Source organism: Ovis aries, chromosome 7 (genome assembly GCF_016772045.2).
Source record: "Ovis aries strain OAR_USU_Benz2616 breed Rambouillet chromosome 7, ARS-UI_Ramb_v3.0, whole genome shotgun sequence".
Lineage (NCBI taxonomy): Eukaryota > Metazoa > Chordata > Mammalia > Artiodactyla > Bovidae > Ovis > Ovis aries.
In genome coordinates this window covers 55,332,724-55,338,723 of record NC_056060.1, presented here as the reverse complement: position 1 = coordinate 55,338,723, position 6,000 = coordinate 55,332,724, and positions in this window count along the sequence as shown.

Here is a 6,000-nt window from a genome sequence, read left to right as displayed (position 1 = left end):
CTTAAACTACCAAACTCTTCTAAAGTGGTTGTGCCACTTTTGCATTCCCACCAGCAGTGAACAAGAGTTCTGCTGCTCTACATCCTTGTCAGCATTAGGTGTTGTCAGTGTTCTGGATCTTGGCCATTCTAATAGGTCTGGTATCTAGTTATTTTAATTTATGTTTTCCTCATAACCAGTGATGCCAAACATCTTTTCGTATGCTTAGCTGCAATTTATATATCTTCTTTGGTGAAGTGTCTTTTAAGGTCTTTGACCCATTTTTAAATTGGGTTGTTTTCTTTAAGAGTTCCTTGTATATTTTGGATAACAGTCTTTTATCAGATGCATTTTTTTGCAAATATTTTCCCCCAGTCTATCCTGATCCTGTCTTTTCACAGAGTAGATGTTTTTACTTTAAATGAAGTTCATCTTATCATTTTTCTCTTTCATATGTTGTGCCTTTGATGATGTATCTAAGTGGGTATTATTATATCCAATTATGTCTTGATTTTCTCCTATGTTATCTTCTAGGAACTTTACAGTTTTGTATTTTTCATTTAAATCTATGATCAATTTTGACTTAATTTTGCTGATGGCTATAATATCTGTGTCTAGATTCACCTTTATTGTTTTGCTTGTGGTCATACAATTGTTCCAGCACAATTTGAAGAGACTGTCTTTGCTTCGTTATTGCCTTTGTGCCTTTATCAAAAATCAGTTGACTGTATTTATGGGGGTCCATTTCTGTGTTTTCGTTGATCTATTTGTCTATTCTTTTGCCAGTACCACAGTGTCAGTGATTCAGTTCTGTTCATTTCAGTTGCTCAACATCTCTGAATCGGCGACCCCATGGACTGCAGCATGCCAGGCTTCCCTGTTTATCACCAACTCCCGGAGCTTACTCAAACTCATGTCTATCGAGTTGATAATGCCATTCAGTATTCTCATCCTCTGTCGTCCCCTTCTCCTCCTGCCTTCAATCTCTCCTAGCATAAAGGTCTTTTCCAGTGAGTCAGTTCTTTGCATCAGGTGGCCAAAGTATTGGTGTTTCAGCTTCAGCATCAGTCCTTCCAATGAGTATTCAGGATTGATCTCCTTTAGGATTGACTGGTGGGATCTCCTTTCCACCTATGGGACTCTCAAGAGTCTTCTCCAACACCACAGTTCAAAAGCATCAATTCTTGGGTGCTCAACTTTCTTTATAGTCCAACTCTCATATCCATACATGACTACTAGTAAAACCATAGCTTGGATAGTAGATCTTGAAGTTGAATAATATCAGTACTCCAACTTGGTTTTTTTGCCAGACTAGATGAAGCAGAAGCTAGAATCAAGATTGCTGGGAGAAATATTAATAACCTCAGATACAGAGATGATACCACCCTTATGGCAGAAAGTAAAGAGGAACTAAAGAGCCTATTGATGAAAGTGAAAAAGGAGAGTGAAAAACCTGGCATAAAACTCAGCATTCAGAAAATTAAGATCATGGCATCTGGTCCCATCATTTCATGGCAAATAGATGCAGAAACGGTAGAAACAGTGAGAGACTTAATTTTGGGGGGGACTCTAAAATCACTGTAGATGGTGACTGCAGACATGAATTTAAAAGATGCTTACTCCTTGAAAAAAAAGCTATGACCGACCTAGACAGTATATTAAAAAGCAGAGATATTGCTTTGCCAACAAAGGTCCATCTAGTCAAAGCTATGGTTTTTCCAGTAGTCATGTATGGATGTGAGAGTTGGACTCTATATAAAGAAAACTGAACACCCGAGAATTGATGCTTTTGAACTGTGGTGTTGGAGAAGACTCTTGAGAGTCCCTTGGACTGCAAGGAGATCCAACCAGTCCATCCTAAAGGAAATCAGTCCTGGATATTCATTGGAAGGACTGATGCTGAAGCTGAAACTCCAGTACTTTGGCTACCTGATGCAAAGAACTAACTTATTGGGAAAGGCCCGAAGGCTGGGAAAGATTGAAGGAGGGAGGAGAAGGGACAACAGAGGATGAGACGGTTGGATGGCATCACTGACTTCATGGACATGAGTTTGAGCAAGCTTCGAGAATTGGTGATGGACAAGGAAGCCTGGCGTGCTGCAGTCCTTAGGGTTGCAAAGAGTAGGACACAACTGAGTGACTGAACTGAGCTGAACGGAACTTGGTTGTTCTTCAATACTGTGTTAGCTAACCTTGGTCTTTTGCCTTTTCATATAAACTTTAGAACCAACTTATAGATATCCATAAAATAACTCCTGGGATTTTGATTAGGATTGTGTTGAATCTAGGTTCGGAAGAACTGATAGCTTGACAATATTGTGTTTTATTGTTTATGAATATGGAATATCTATATACTTATTTAGTTATTTTTTGGGTTTGCCATCAGAATTTTGTAGTTTTTCTCACATAGATCTTGTACTTATTTTGTTAGATGTATGCTATTTCAATTTTTGGATGCTAACATAGATGGCATTGTTTTTATATCAAACTCCACTTGTTCATTGTTATTATACAGGAAAGCAAATGACTTTTGTATACTAACCTTGTATCTTGCAACCTTGTTGTTTATCACTTACTAGTTTCAGGAATGTTTTGTTCATTCTTTTGTGTTTTCTACGTAGTTTATCTCATCTGTGAGCAAAGATAGTATTATGTCTTTCTTTCCAAGCTACATGTTTGTATTCATTTTCTAACCTTATTGTGTTAGCAAGTATTTCTGATATGATATTGCAGAGGAGTTTTGAGGGCTTCCCTGGTGGCTCAGTGGTAAAGAATCTGCCTGCCAATCCAGGAGACCCTTGGGTTGTGAAGATTCCTGTGGAGAAGGAAATGGCAACCCACTCCAGTATTCTTGCCTGGGAAATCCCATGGATAGAGGAGCTTGGTGGGCTACGGTCCATGGGGTTGCAAAAGAGTTGGACATGACTGAGTGATTAAACAACAGCAACAGCAAAGGAGTTATGAGAGGAAGCAAGGGCCTTGGAACTGATCTTAGTGGGAAAGCTTCAAGTTTCTTGCCATTAAGTATGTTAGCTGTAGGTTTTTGTAGCTACTTTTTATCAAAGGCGTTCCCTTCTCCAGGGGATCTTCCCAACCCAGGGATTGAACTCAGGTCTCCCGCATTTCAGGTGAATTCTTTACTGTTTGAGCCAGTATGGAAGCTTTTCATCAAGTTGAGGGAGTTCTCTCCTATTCCTAATTTACTGAGAGTTTTTTTTTTTTTTTTTAATCATGAATGGGTACTGGATTTTTCTTTCTTTCTTTCTTTTTTGCTGGCAGCATGCGGGATCTTAGTTTTGTGACCAGGGATCAAATCTGTGCCCCCTGCAGTGGAAGCAGGAGTCCTTACCACTGGACTGTCAGGAATTACCTGGATTTTTCACATGACTTTTCTGCCACATTAATTTTTGTACTACGGCTTTCCTGTGTATGTTATGCTTAGAGAAAATCTCAATACAGGCTGGACATATTTCAAGTGCTCCATAGTCACATGTGGCTAGTGGCTACTTCATTGACAATGAAGATATAATATAGGCTTCTGTTTGTCCAGTTTACCTTCCTAAAGCCAAGAGAAAGTTTCTTCTCTTAATGGCACTCAGCCAAAACTTTGACTGATTAAATGGATGTCTCTCTCCTAATTGTGTCTGCAGCAGTTTTACATTCCCAGCAGAGTATATGAGGCTTTCTATTTCCTATTTTCTAATGTTTGTCAATCTAATGGGCTTAAAATGGCATTTTTGTTTTAATTTGTATTTCTCTGATTATTAGTGAAGTAAACATACACTGTATCCATTTTTCTATACAGTTCTCTATTTTCTTTCAGGGGAGAGAGTCTTATCTAGTCTTGTTTGTTTTGTCTATTTCAAATTATAGACATTGTAAGATTTTTCTGTCAGTCATCTGTTAAATATATCAGAGTATGAACAAACCCCCTCATCTTCCATGTAGTCAGTTAGGCAATTTTCCCTTTATGGCTCTTTTCTTGTCTTGTTTGGTATTCTCCTGTATTTTTTCTCCTTTATCATTTTCTCCTTATCATTTAGGTTTTACATCCATATGGAGTTTACTTTTGTGTGTCCTCTAAAGCAGTAAACTAACTTTAAATTTTTTTGAATAAAGTAAGCCAATTATCCCAATTGTCTTTACTAAATAGTCCATTTTTCCCCATTGTTTTCTGATGCTCTTCCTAACATATTTCAAGTTTCCATATAGATATGTTCTATTCCTAATGAGCTTTCCATTCTTTTAAGACTATATTTTTTGTCTTATTGAAACATTATTCTGATATAATACTAAAATTGCACGTTTGCTCTATTACTTGATAGTGTGCTTCAGCCCCTTACTCTCCATTTTCAAAAATTTCTTAGTTATTTGTGGATATTTATTTTTCTATACAAACTTCAGATAAACTTTTTTAAAATTTATATACCTTATCTTTGTATTCTTTTAGAATATTGATTGCAACTGCATTAAAAATTTTTAAATAAATATAAATATTATTATGTGAAATTATCCTATATTAATATGGTGTGTTTGCTAAATCACTTCAGTCGTGTTCATCTTTTTGTGACTCCCATGGACCATAGCCCACCAGGTTCATCTGTCCATGGGATTCTCCAGGCTAGAATACTGGAGTGGGTTGCCATGCCCTTCTCCAGGGAATCTTCCTGAGCCAGGGATTGAACCCACATCTCTTATGTCTCTTACACTGGCAGGTGGGTCCTTTACCATTAGTGCCACCTGGGAAGCCTGACATGGAATTAAAATAGAGGAAAACAGTAGAATGGGAAAGACTAGAGATCTCTTCAAGAAAATTAGAGATACCAAGGGAACATTTCACACAAAGATGAGTACAATAAAGGACAGAAATGGTATGGACCTAACAGAAGCAGAAGATATTAAGAAGAGGTGGCAAGAATATACAGAAAAACTATACAAAAAAATCTTCATGGGTGTGATCACTCACCTGAAGCCAGACACCTTGGAATGCAAAGTCAAGTGGGCCTTAGGAAACACCACTATGAACAAAGCTAGTGGAGGTGATGGAATTCCAGCTGAACTAATTCAAATCCTCAAAGATGATGCTGTGAAAGTGCTGCACTCAATATGCCAGCAAATTTGGAAAAGTCAGCAGTGGCCACAGGACTGGAAAAGGTCACTTTTCATTCCAATCCCAAAGAAAGGCAATGCCAAAGAATGTTTGACAAGTAGAACATTTCTATTTATTAGAAATTTTCTATTGAATTGCCTTGCTCTCTTCTTTTATTCAGATTTTCTTTTGTCATAAAGGTTTATGCATTTTTAGGTTAATTCTTAGATTTGTTACAGTAATGGTTTCTTAGGTAGCTTATTTTTTTTTTCATTTTCAGATTTAGTTATTGCTGATATGGAGGGAAGTTTTTTATTTTTTACATGTTCATCTTGTATCCAGTGATCTGGATGGACATTCTGGTTTGGTAACATATTCTGTTGGGGTTTTATATGAATGATTGTACCACCTATAAATGAAATTTTGTCTATTTCCTCCCAAGTGTTGCATCATTTCTTTTTTCCTTTTGTTATTGAATTGGCAGGAACTAGCAGTACTTGGTTGAACTACAACTTGTAGCAAGCATTGCTGTAATTTCTTTCTTTTGTTTTTGGTTCATTAATGTAGTAGATTGATAGATTTTTGATGTTGATCTCAGAAGGGATAAATTATATTTAATGATGTGTTAGAAATAATACACTGATGGTTTTAGTCAACAAATGTTTTCTTTAGGTTTTTGGTGTCTGTACAAGTATATATTTTTTCTTTTTTTTTACATCTCGCTCTCGGTTATAGCATAAAGGCATTATTCATAAAATGAGCTATATAACTTCCTTCTCTTATTTTCTAATAAAAAATTGTGTAAGATAAAGATGATTTGCTTTGTTACAACACATGTAAAATCGCCTGTCAGATCCTTTTTATAGGGGAGAGGTGATGATAGAGCGAAAACTGATGGCTGGATTTCAAGTTCTTTATTGACAATTGCATGT